Source organism: Blastomyces gilchristii (genome assembly GCF_000003855.2).
Source record: "Blastomyces gilchristii SLH14081 genomic scaffold supercont1.38, whole genome shotgun sequence".
NCBI lineage: Eukaryota > Fungi > Ascomycota > Eurotiomycetes > Onygenales > Ajellomycetaceae > Blastomyces > Blastomyces gilchristii.
Genome location: NW_003101645.1, coordinates 159,445 through 173,240, shown reverse-complemented (window position 1 = coordinate 173,240; position 13,796 = coordinate 159,445).

The window sequence follows — 13,796 nt, the reverse complement described above, 5'->3', positions numbered from 1 at the left end:
AAGAATATCAGAAGAAAGTTAAATATATACTAGATATTAAATCAGTGATTATATTTAATAACTCTAATTATAAAGTCTGATATATTAATATATTAACTGATATGAAAGTTATTAATAAAATTAATATTCTATTGAGAACTCAATGAGAATTCTCTTTTATATATTATATTAACTCTGAGAAGTGAAGAATTCATTTCAAGTCTTTATATAGATGTATACTATTAAGTCTTATTAAAAACATTTAAATTACTATTAAAATTTTAAAAGCTGATAATACTACAGCTCTGTAAGATAAAATTAATATTAAATATATAATATCACTGATAGAAGAATGAGTTAATATCTTCAAGAAATTGATAAAATTATAAGTTAAGAAGAATAATTATCTTACTTTTCAGAGATATTTCTACTATTTTATTATCTATTATAAGAAGCTCTGTCAGAGTATTAAGAATGTATATTATAATCTTTTTCTTAATAATCTGCAGAATTATCAGAGATCATTTATCAAGATATATTTAAATAAGTTTTTCTCTATCAGTCAGAGACTCATTGTTAATATTAATATTAATAATTTAATAAAGTAACTGATCAATTATATATTTAAGAAGATTATTACTAAGTGAAAAAAGCAGTCTCAGACTGATTCTGTGACTGTGAAAAAGAATAAAGATAAGAATAAAGATAAGAATAAAGATGAGAATAAAAGTATATCTGTATAAAAGTACACTCACTGCAGAAGATATAGATATACTGTTAATAGATATTTCATCTTACACTCTGATAAAAAGAAAAAGAAGAATGATAAGAAAAAAGAGAAGAAGAATAACTTAATAAGTTCTTATTATTATTATTATTATTATTCTTTCATTATACTTATATGCAAGCGGAGCTTATAATGAGTTCTTGCATGATGTTAAATACAGATCAAGTGTTGATTATACAGGAGAAAATACAGGTATTGAGATCACACCAAGATAACAAGAACATAGAAAAATACAAAGAAGTGATAATTAGATACATGTAATAATAACTTCTCAGCTCAGAAACATAGAGCAATTCATTGAAGTGATTTATACATCTCTGTATTTATTAGAAACCTGAGGTGCTTGAGTTTCAGATTTAATGTATCCCCTGCGGGTTTCGAACTCACACACCTTGGTTTCTCATGCCAAGGTGCTACTGAGTGGCCGCATTAACCATTCAGTCACTGAGGCTTGATAAGTTCTTAATCAGCAGTAAATACAGTAATTATAAAGATTGAGTTCTATTTCTCTTTCACAGTCACTGAAAATTCATTCTCTAGATCTTGATATTTAGATACATATATAAGTCTGAATATAATGAATAAGCTTTATTCTTTTTCAAATATTAAATCTTTTAATAATAATATCTCTGTCAATTCTGTGACTGAGAAAACTGAGTTTATTAAGAAGATTAAGACTGTTATCTTGAAGATTGAGAGTGATGATATTAATTTACAGAATATTTACTATATTTCTAATATTATAGTTAATCTGCTCTCATTTATAAAGCTTGAAGATCAGAAATTCTAATTTATATTATCTTTTACTATTCTCTCATTTTTCATTTACAGAGCTCTGAACAGTGTTATTTTTCATATAGTTTGAACTGCTCAGAATAATATATATAAGATTAATAAACAGAAGTTCAATGAGAATTTCAATCATTTAAACAAGATAGTTAAGTATATTGTAATAATGTCTTATAAGTATAATTTTAACTGAAAAGTTAATCTTTCTATGACTGCTACTACTACTGTTAATAATATTGATTCTACAGTTCTAAATACAGATCTTAAGAATATAAGAATATCAAAGACTCTTTTGAACTGACACTGTGATCTCAGTTATATTCACACTGATGCTATAATTACTATGATCAAGAATTCTCATACTAAAGTCACTATTAAAGATTCTAAGACTAAGTTCTTTTATAAGAAATGTGTTAAAACAGATATGACATGAGATTATTTAAAAACACTGATGCCTAGATCTATTTAACTCATTGAGAAGGTTTATATTAATCTTGTAGATGATGAATATACATTGAAAGATCTCTCTGATTATCTCTTAAAGTCTTATTAGAAGACTAAATACTGAATACTTATTATCTGTGATATAACCTGCTACTATTGAGTATATTTTTTAAAGTTCAAGAATGAGACTGTTCAGTACTTTGAGTTATGATTTAGATTCATGAGTAATCTCAGATATACAGTTTCTGCTTTTCTACAGACTGATATTAATGATATTTTTCAATTCACATGTATACACATAGTTATGAATTTATATGATATTAAATAAGAATCAACAGCACTATATTTATCACATCAGAATAATGTTTTCAAACATAGAATTTACACTATTATAAGATGAGTTAGAGCTGCTCTTTTGAAAGATAATCTCTCTAAGAAGTTCTGAGTAGATATTCTAGAGACAGTGATTATAATAACTAATAATACTCTTATATCTACAGTTCTTTATAACTTGAAATTTTGATTCTCTACTACAGAGACTTCTGTGATTTCAAGTTTATATAAGATTTCTTAATATACACTTATGAATATTCTGCTGAATATGAGATATTTTCACTGATTAAGTACAGAGGTTTTTATTCACTTATATAAATCTCAGCAGCTCACAGATAAGCTTTCTTCATATGCTGATTTCTATCATATTATTGAATTCAGTGATACATTGATATATTGTCTATGACATTCTGAATCTGATAAGATTATTATCAGTAGTGATATGAGATTTCTGATTACTGAAAAACCAGTTATTATATCTGTGAAACTTATTAATTATATTATTGAATTAGTTATCACATCTGTGATACTCACTAATAATATCAGTGAACTGAAACCTGATATTCATCTGATTGATAATGAAGATGCTTCTGATATTAATGATCTGAATTTCATATAATTACAGCCTGTGAAATCACTGACTATATATACTCTAAGTCTTATTACAGATAATCTTCTGAAGTTCTACAAGAATACTATATTATAGTCAGAGAGAGTAGAAGATTATTAAAAGAAGTTTATATAATACAAGATTACTGATCTGAAGAGATGTAATATATAAAGTTTGATTTCTAGATCTGATATTCTGAGAGATGAACTGATTACTTCAGACTGTTAAGTATTTCTTGAGAAAGATAGGCCTGTGAACTTAAATACTGATTCTGATAATATTCTTAGAAAATCACATTGAGTGATTTATAATAACTGACTTAAGAAGAATTCTAGAGAAGAGATCTACACTTCAGTTATCACTGATACAGTCAATTATATTCTTTTTATAATAGCAGTACTACACAGTTGAATACTCTGTTAAGTGAATATAGTAATAGTATATCTTCATAAGCATCTCACTAAGAAGGTCTATATAAGATAATTCACTGAATTTGAGATAGATTCACTGAAAATACTTATCTGTATAATTGAGAGTAGTCTATATAGTCTGAACTCTGTAGTGAAGATCTGATATAATTACTTAACAGCTCTGTTGAGTGATCTTGAATTTATAGTCAGTACTCATGATTCAGTACTCTGATATTATATATTCAGATATCACCTCTATATAATAATTTACATTGATAATCTCAACATTATATTCAAAGCTTCTGAGAATGCTGATTAGCTAGTAAGTATACTTAGTGAGAAATTGAAAGTCAAGAATCTACATCAGTTAATCAAGTATTTAAGTATAAAGATTAATTATTCAGATAAGAGAATTGATTTGATATATTATCAATATATTAAATATCTTGTTAAAGATTTCTACCTTGATGATACAGCTGTTGCTAGAATATCAATAAAGAATGAATTTTATATTAATGATTTCTCTATATCTGAGAAAGAGACTGATTTCACAATTCAATGATATCAATATAATGTGAGTTATTTATAATATCTTGTAGTTAAAATATGTTCTGATATCACTCACACTATCTTACTACTTACTCAACAGAATATTGATTTAATATCTCAATTATTATTATTATTATTATTCTTTCATTATACTCATATGCAAGCGGAGCTCATGATGAGTCCTTGCGTGATGTTAAATACAGGTCAAGTGTTGATTATACAGAAGGAAATACAGGTGTTAAGATCATGCCAAGATAACAAGAACATAGAAAAATACAAAGAAGTGACAATTAGATACATATGATAATAACTTCCCAGCTCAGAAACATAGAGCAATTCATTGAAGCAATTTGTACACCTCTGTATTTATTAGAAACCTGAGGTGCTTGAGTTCTGGATTTAATGTATTCCCTGCGGGTTTCGAACCCACGCGCCTTGGTTTCCCACGCCAAGGTGCTACTGAGTGGCCGCATTAACCATTCGGCCACCGGGGCTTAATATCTTAATATTGAAAGACTCTATTACATGTTATATGTTATTTGAAAGAGATCATGAATCTGAACATTTTCTACAGATGCAGTCTGTATAAGAGGTTCATTTCTACTGATCTTTCTATTCTCTCTGATTTCTCTGATGATTTCTACCTACTCTTTAGCTACTCAGATTTCAATTGAGTCAGTTTCTTGAATAATGATAGAAAATCAACATTCAGCTATGTTTTTAAGCTCACAGATAGTTCAATTTCATGATATTTAATAAAGCAATCTTGTATATCTCTAAGTTTCAATGAGACTGAATATATGACTCTTAGTAAGATGGTCTGCAAGGCAACATGAATTCAAAACCTTATAATTGAGCTTGACTTCATCACTACATCTCTGATACAGATTCTCACTGATAATAAGAGTGTTATAGATCTCACAAAGATGACAGTTATTACAGTCTGAAGTAAACACATTGATATACATTTTCATTTTTCACATTGACAGTTGAATCAGAGAATCATTGATTTAGAATATATTCTCACTACTCAGATAACAGCAGATGAACTCACTAAATCTCTAAACACTGTGACATTTGCATGATTCATGATTTTACTAGGTCTTACAGATGTAAAAGTTGAGAATGTTTAATTTTACATTTGTATTTGATTTTGACAGACTATCTTGATAATTTAAGTGTTTTTGCATGTGATTCTTGTTATCTTGAGAGAGAGTGTTAACTCTTACAGCTGTTGTAATTAGCAATTTCACTAGATTACATGACTCATCACTATATTATGTTTCTTATAGATAGATCTATTAATACAATCTTTAACTATTCTACATTTTCATTCTCTTCATTATCGAGTTTATAATAGAGTAGTGATATACAAATATGTGAAGTAAGAGAAGATCACATGAGTATATGAGCTCTAATTAATTAATCCTTCTTATCTGGCAAAATGTACATACTGTCAGGTCACGTGATCTGGCTTACTAATCCTTTCATCATATAACTTTTCACAAGCTAGCAACCTTTTCAATCACACAAGCTTTACATCTTTCACAGGTTATGAGACCTGTTTTGCACAAAATCACTGTCAATTCAGAATTTCTTGTTAATATAATTATTATTTAATTACTGCTTCATTCAATACACTCATCAGAAGTTAAAATCATCTTATTCTATCAGTATTGATGCATTTGAGATCTTGATAATTAATAATACTACTACTCACTTAAAAAAGAGACTTGCAGAAAACACATTACATTTGCAAAAAAAAAAAAAAAAAAAAAAGCAAGAAAAAGTGAATAATATTGACAAGAATTCAATAAATGAATATTAAGATAGCAGATTCAATATAATCTCACTTATATATATATTCACAATCTTATATTCTTTTCACTAAATTAGTTAATAATAATAATTCTTTACACTTATACTCTGTCAGTGAATATTCTTCTGAAGTATTTGAAAGCTTTATTAATAAACACTCTGAAACACTCTCTTGATTCAAAGCTGATTTAAATACAGTTTCTGACACAGTCAGATTAGCTCTCTGATCTACTTAATAACTTAATAAAGCTGATTTTCATGAAGTTAACAGTTTAGATGAGATAATATCAGATTAATAGATAAAATATCTTAAGATAATATTTAAGATGAAGAAGAAGAAGTAAAGAGTTCTAGAACTTAAATTATAACTGAAAAAACTTCATCAACAGAGATTCTCTACAGATTAATTACAGAATGTTAATAATTATTCTATTATTATCTTAACAGCTTACACAGTTATATGAGATTCTAATCTTAGTGAAAGATTGAAATTCAATCTTTATAAACTGAATAGTTATATTGATAAGACAATTTCTCAATTCAAGAAAGATATTAAGAATACTATGAGATTAAACAGTTTAACTGATATATTTAATTACATCACATGAAGTATCTTCATGAAATTAAAACTAGTTAATACACAGTGTTAATTAGACTGACTGTGTGACCGTGTCTGAGATCAGAACCAGATTTTTTAATAGTCTTATTATTAATTTAACTGATTTTATTACACAGTTTTAACATTAGATAGTCGCAGATAAAAAAAACCGCTCCACCACGAACTCGCTCGATTTTTTGAATAAGAACCCGCTGATAGATCCATCGAAAAGCCCTCAGTCATACAAGCATTTTGACCCCATCGCCGACCGCATACCCCGTGTGGTGGTGGAGTTATCCAGCCAAATGTGAACCGGACGTTGTTCAAAACTCCTGTATGGGATTATCCCCCATTCTCCCCTACCACACCACAACCCCGGGCCAGAGTGTCATACAAATTGTAAGGTGAAGTGACCTAGCCATATGCATCAATCTTCTTGATTTTGGAAGATCTCTGACCTGTAGTTGTGAAGATATCTGAGGAGTGACCTCCATGAAAACTCTGTTCATCTTTGATGTTTCAAAACACTAACATCAAGTCTCACCCTCATACTGCCCTTCTCAATCTGGCCCATTCTCAGTAGAAAAATACAAAAAGATATCTCAGTGATAATATTAAGCATATAATCAACAGACTCTTCTGAAGTGCAATCTTCACAGTCTGTCATCAGTGTATCTAGACTTCAACACCAAGTCTTACCCTTGTACTATCTCTCTCAATCTGGCTCATTCTCAGCAGAATAATACAAAAAGATATTTCAGTAACAGCATTCAATACATAATCAGTGAATAATGAGTTAACAGTATATTAATAACTATAAAATCAGTATACTTTAAGATCTGACTGAGTCTTTAATCTCTGTACAGTGAGATATATTAAATCTAGTTTTAATATCTTAATATTCAATAGATTCTGTAAGAGATTGAGAACAGTAATACTAGATTTCTATTGAATTTAAGAATTAACTCTATATTAATATAATCATTGATAAAGTTTTCTATTTTAAGATATAAATAACTAGTTTCTCTACATTCTGCTGATAATATTTATATTATTATATAGAAACAGACTTATATTCTCTATAATATCAAGACTCTGAAGAGAGAAAGTCTTGATAGAAGATATATAGTAGTGTATATCTTAGCAGTTTCTATCTCATTCTTCTACAGTAGTTAATGCAAAAAAAAGATCTTAGAAATAGTTTTTTACTTCTCTTGAAAAAGTAAGATGTTTTTCTCTGAGTTTTATACAATATTCTTATAAAGAATTAAAAACAGAGTTATTTTCTGTTATAATTTCATATTCTTTTAAATAAGAATTACTTTTTCAGTGACTGAAGAGCTTTTATTAATACTTAATTCTTTTTTATACTCTTTATTAACTGATTTGAGTTGCACACTTGTTATGTGAGAAGAATTGAATGATTTAGAATAAAATTGAATAGTTTTAATCAATTTCTCTGTAAAAAATTGATTTATTTTTTATCAGTTTTTCTCTCAAAAACTGTCATATTATCTGATTTATTATTAATTGATATTATACTTTTCCTCACTATATCTTAAGAAAGAGATTATAAAGATTTTATTAATTTATCTTAAAAATCAATTTTAGTTTATTAAATTCTCTTTAAAAATCTAATCTAGTTACTGAACTAGTGTGAAAAAAATCAGGTGTTTTATATATAAAAGTCTTTTATTCTTCTTTTGAAACAGTCTGATCAACTTTTCAATTGAAAATAGACTTAGAAATATCTCAATTGAAACAGTCTGATCAACATTTCATTGAATGAAAATAATAAGTTCAAAAATACACTCAGTTGATGTGAAAAAAGATACTTTCTCAAATACTATTTCTAAGATTGAAATTCTGAAGAGAAGAAAGAAAGAAGAAATAGAGAAATAACAAGTTCTTAAAATACAGAAACTTGAAAAAGTAAGTAAGATTCTTAAAAAGCAGTATCTGAGTGAGATGAATGAAGAAGTTCTGTTAATTCTTCATACTCAGACTAGATAATTACAGAAGATGATCAAGTTCAAACTTAGAATTTCAAACACAGTTTAAAAAACCTTGAAAATTTCTAGTATAATCACTGACTCTTTATCTTACTCTTCTTCTTTCTTTTTTTCTACTTCTTCTTCTTCTTTGAATCAGAAGAAAATATATGCTCAAGCAGCTAAATCTACTGTCTTTAAACCTGCTATCTCAAAATCTGCTTAAAATTCTGAGAAAACTGAGAAGAATACTGCTTATGTCTCTATTTATAGAAAAGTGAAAAAGAAAATATAAAAAAAGAAAAACTTTTAAATCTTCAGAAATAGAAGACTTATTCTTAAAGTCTTAAATCAGAATATTCTGCAAAAAAACAGACTAAACTTAAATCTTATTTTCAGAATTAGAAATGAAATTAATCAGCAGTTCTTTTCTCAGTTAATAACTGATATTGAAGTTCAAAAATCAGTTATAGCTTCAATTGAGTTATCATTCTTTAAAAACTTCATTATTCTGACTACAATATCTGAATTCAGTGCTGAATTTCTTATTCAGAATGAGAATCTCTGAAAGTCAGTAGTAGAATCTTTGTTAAATATAATAATTCTATCTGAAAGAGATGAAAAGTGAGATAAATTCATTTTTTATAATATTTCAGTTGAAATTTTTGACTGTGAAGAAGAAATACTACTTCTTAAAAATGAATTAAAAGAATACAACTGTATTCAACTGAGAAAGAAGTCTATATAACTAAATTCAATTAAGTTCAGATAAAGCAGGAGAAATGTCTCTATTCTAGTATATATAAAAATACTTAAACAGTCAAAGATCTCTGAAGTAAGAGTAGCAGATTTGAAAATAAGAGTTCATGAATACAAAGACTCAAGAATGAATCTCAAAGCTTAAACACAGTGTTCAAACTGTCAAAGATATGAATACTTTGTAATCTCATGTTTTAGAGACTCAAAATATGCATTCTGTATCAGAGATTATAAAACTAGTGAGTATAAATATAAAACATGCTTAAAAAGAGATAAAATATATTAATACACTCTGCTTAAGTGCTCTAATTGCAAAGAAAAACATACATCTAGCTTAAAAGAATGTATATTTATTTCTAGAACTTAAAAGAACTGGAGAAAAGATGAAGCTTAAAGTCAATCTAGAACTGAAGAGAAAAGTTAAGTCAGTAAACTTACAACTGTAAACTTAAAAAGAAGAAACTCTCAACTATCTAAATCTTCAAACTTCAATTCTTCAGCTAAATATAAATAGAATTTAAATTCTTAAACTTCTGTTAAGATTAGAGAATTGAGAAATGACTCTGATAATAAACTAGATACAATGTAAGCAGTTGAGATTCCTACTTTTTAAAATAGTTATAATCTACTATCTGATGATAGTGACTAGATTCTACTCTATCTCTACTCTCTTTTAGTATGAATATACAATAAAAATAACAAAAAAAGTTTAAAAACTCTTTAAAAATTACATTTATTTAAAATAATGTGAATAGAAACTCAAATTGTATTTATTCTTATCTTCAAATTATATTTGAATAAAAAGTTGATTTTATACTACTTCAGGAACTGAATTTTAATACTGAGTAAAATTATATTATTTCTCATTCAAGCTACTACTGCTTTCTATCTCAAAAGTCTGAGATAAAGTCAAGAGTAGTGATCTATGAAAGAAAGAGATCAAGATATTAATTTAATCTAAGCTTTAATATCATGTCTGACTCTGATATTCTGATGAGTGATATTATAGATAAAGAAAATGAGTTTAATACTATACAGCTTATAAATATCTATAATAAAAAGTCATTGAAGAAAAATAATAATATCTGAATAATTAATAGAGAATTTCTGAACATAACTTTATCAAGAAACTCTATAATTGCAGAAGATTTCAATGCATATCATCTCTAATGAAATTCAGAATGTAAGAGAGTAGTGAGAGCTGATAATCTAGTTAAATAAATCTTTAAGTATTCAATAGATTTGATTAATAAGTCTGATTAATAAACATTCTTTAGAAAAGATATGAAACAGAAGTCTATTATAGATCTAATCTTCATATTATAAAATCTAATGAAAAGAAGACTTGTAAACTAGTTTATTGATTTAAATAAGACATCAGAATCAGATTATGAGATTATTCAATTTAATATTGAACTGAGTGAAAAATAAATGAGTGAAAATCCTCTTCTCTCTAATCAGTATAACTTTGAAAAAGCTGATTGAAAAGTAATTAAAGAAAGTATAAAACTGTTAAAATCTGAAAGACAGAATGAGCTATATTAGAATTCTGATCAAGATATCTCAAATGAAATACTTAAGAATAGAGTGAAGCTTATTACATCTATTATTCTAATAAGTATTAGAGATAATATTTTAAAAAGAAAATCTTCTGAGTATTCAAAATCTTAATGAAATAAGAATATCTTATTTAAAAGAAAAGAATTAGCTACTGCTAGAAGAGATTGAAAGAATGATATAATATCTAATGAAGAGTTCAAAACTGTCAGAAATAAATATTTTTCAGATATTAAAAGAGCTAAAACAGACTGCTGAAATAAATTTCTTAAAGAAGTATAAGAGAAGAAAGTTTTTAAAGCTTTTAACTATACTAAAATAAGAAGTGTAGCAAAACTTCCAGCCTTAGAATATGAGTTTCAGAATAAATCATATACAGCAAACTCTTTTGAGAAAAAATGTCAAGCTTTTATAAGAATTCTCTTTCAGAACTCATCAGATTCAGATTCAGATTCAGAGAAAGAGAATATATCACTTCTCAACTATATTAATGAAAATGACTGAGAATGACCTGATCTTACATAAGATGAATTAAAGTCAGTTATCTTCTTAAGTTCTGTTAAAACTGCTGCAGATTCTGATTCAATTAATCACTTGATTATTCAAAATATATATTCCTACTTAAAGAATGAATATTTTAAGCTCTTTTTCAATCTCTTGAAAAATGAATATCATTGTGAATACTGAAGAGAAGTCACTGAAGTGATTCTTATAAAATCTAATAAAAAAACTTCAATCTCTAAGTTATATAGAGTAATATCTCTATTGAACTGTCTAGAAAAGGTTTTAGAAAAGATAATAGCTACTTAACTATCTTTTATAAGCTCTATAGATGATTCTCTTTTATTCAGTGAATAAATAAGAGATAGAAAACAGTGTTCTGTAATTAATACTATTCTCTCAGTTATTCATAATATTTAAATAGTAAAATATAAGAGTCTGATCTCAACTGCAGTTTTTATTGATATAAAAGAAGCATTTAATTATATTTTAAAGTCAAAATTAATTCAGATATTAAAGATATTAAAACTGTTACTTTCTCTAATAAAATGAATTAACTATTTTATATCTAAAAGAATTATACAACTCTTCTTTGATGAAATGAAATAAGATAAAACTGAGATAAAAATAGAAGTATCATAGAGATCTTCAATCTCACTTATTTTATTTACAATATACACTGTATATCTATTCAAAAATAGAAATATAAAAATAGTACAATCTCTGAGTTATATGAATGATATTAGTCTAGTCTATAACTTAAAAACTATTAAAGAGAATTTAAAAGTAATTAAAGAAGCTATAAAGAAAATCTTTGTTAGAGCAGATATTAATTAAATTCAATTTAATATAAATAAAACTAAGTTAATTCATTTCTTTTCTAGATTCAATGAGAAAGAACTATCTCTAACTCTTTTAAATAGAGAGATTAAACCCAGTGTAAATATCAAATAATTAGAAGTATGATTAAACTTCAAGTTAAATTTTAAATATTATATTTAATAAAGAACTGTCAAGATAGAAAGACTATTGAATAACATAATCAGACTATTAAATACAGAGAGAGGTCTATTCTTCCAGGCTATGAGACAGTTATATATAGTCTGTATTACATCAGTAGCTGATTATGAAGTTCAAGTTTAATAAAATAATCAAGAGAATTTCACTGAACTCTTTCAAAGTCTGTAAAACAGAGTCTTGAGAAGAATTCTGAAAGCATTCAAATTATCTTCTATTAAAACAATGAAAATTGAAGCTTCAATTTCTTCTTCTGCTATTAGATTTGAAAAGACCTATATAAACTATACTCTGAGAGTTGTAAAGATGAGCTTAAATTATATAATCAGAGAAAGAGTCTCTTCTTCATTTTCATTAATTAACTCTGAAAATGAACTGGATTGAAATAGATTTCTTAATTGAAATGAAAATAATTCTTCAAAGAAAATGTCTTCTCAACTGTACAGACTATACTCTCTGATTAAAAATCAATTTTCTTCTTTAAATATTGAAAAAGTTGATCATGAGAAGTTATCATTCTGAAGAGAAAAGCTTGAATCTCTTATAGACTTATAAATAAGTGAACTATCAAAAGAGAAAGAATATGAACAGTATTTAAAGAGAATTTCTACAATTAATATAAAAGACTCTATTCTGATTTATTCAGATGACTTAAAAAATGAGAACTTGAATAGATTAGACACAGACATTGCTTATACTGAAGATAATATCAATTTTATCTCAGATTTCTGAAATCTAGACTGTGAATGTGAAGTCTTTGATGCTGAACTATTTATAATAGTGAAAGCTTTCAAACTCATTGAAATAAAATCTTATAAAAGAGGAAATTGTTTGAAAGAGATATAAATATTCTCTGATAGTCAAGCTACTTTAAAAAGACTTAGAAATAGTCAGATTCATAATAATTAAATGAATCTTGAACTGATCTTAAACTCTGTTTTGAAAATTTAAAAGAGAAGAATATCAAAGCTGATAATTTATCTACACTGAGTTTCTGCTTATATAAATATTCATGATAAGGAATTGACTGATTCAGCTGTAAAAAAGAGTGCAGAATTAAGCAGATCTATTCAAAAAATTATATCCTGATCTTTTATAAAGAGAAAAATAAAAGAATCTTGTTTAGATAAGTGAAATGAAAGCTGATAGAAATAAAAGAAGAGTATACATTATTCAAGATTTAAAATAAAACTCAAGTGAAAATCTTGTTTAATTAAATATAAAAAGAAAATATTCTCATCTATAATACAGCTGAAACTAGAACATGGCTATTTCAAATCTTATATATAAAGATTTGATGATAGATTTGACTCAATAGAATGCTCATTCTGCAATATAAATGAGAATTCTGAGTATATTGTAATATACTGTGTATTATACAATAGTCTCAGAGCTAGATTGAAAGAGAAGTATAATCTAAATCAATTAAATATGAGATTCTTATTCTCAACTGAGACAGGAATTAAATACTTAATAGACTTTCTATCAGAAACTCAAGCAGCTACAAGAAAATGACTAAATTCAGAATTATCTGAATATGAAGAGGAGAAAATCAATTAGATATAGTCTATTAAAACAGCTATACACTCTCTTTTAATAATTTGTTTTGTTATAGTCTCTCTTTACTTTATCTTTTTCTTTATCTTTTTCTTTC